Here is an 860-nt window from a genome sequence, read left to right on the forward strand (position 1 = left end):
AGAAAGAGAAGATGGAAAACGTCCATATCATCAGTGAAAACAAGGCCAGCAGCAGATCGTGGAACAAACCATCAATTACTCATATGCAAATTTAAACTGAAGCTGAAGAAAATGAAAAGAAGTCCACAAGAGCTAAAATATGACCTTGAATATATCCCACCTGTATTTAGAGATCATCTGAAGAGCAGATTTGATACATTAAACACTAAAGACCGAATAGCAGAAGAGTTGTAGGATGACATCAAGTACTTCATACATGAAGAAAGCAAAAAGTCATTGAGAAGACAAAAAAGAAGGAAAGGGTCAAAATGGATGTCACAAGAGAAATTAAAACTTGTTCTCCAGTGTAGAGATGTTAAAGCAAATGAAATAAATGAGGAGGTCCAAGAGTTGAACAGAAAATTTCAAAAAAGATCAGCTTGAGAAGATAAAGCCAAATATTACCACAAATTGTGCAAAGATCTGGAATCAGAAAACCAAGAAGGAAGAACATGCTCAGCATTTCTTAAGCTGGAGGAACTGAAGAGAAAGGATACAAATAGGAATGGGAAAAACAAAGATTCTGAATGTACTGTATAGTATCATCCATGGAAATGCAATTTTATAATTGTAAAACAGAGACATAGACTACCTCTCCTTTTTAGGGATATCCTTCTTCAATTCTTTAATATGTTATGTGCTGGGGACAGCATACACAGACCCTGGATTGATCAGTGGCAGCCCCATTAAATCACCTCTGAATATAATCAGTTTAACCCAGATGCTCTCCTTCCTCCTGAAAGTATATAGGAATGTGATAATTAAGAACAATGTAGCATTTTAGGTAAATGAAGTTTAGTAAATGAAGTAAAAGTTCATTT

This window comes from Chrysochloris asiatica, unplaced genomic scaffold (genome assembly GCF_000296735.1).
Source record: "Chrysochloris asiatica unplaced genomic scaffold, ChrAsi1.0 scaffold00478, whole genome shotgun sequence".
Classification (NCBI taxonomy): Eukaryota; Metazoa; Chordata; class Mammalia; order Afrosoricida; family Chrysochloridae; genus Chrysochloris; species Chrysochloris asiatica.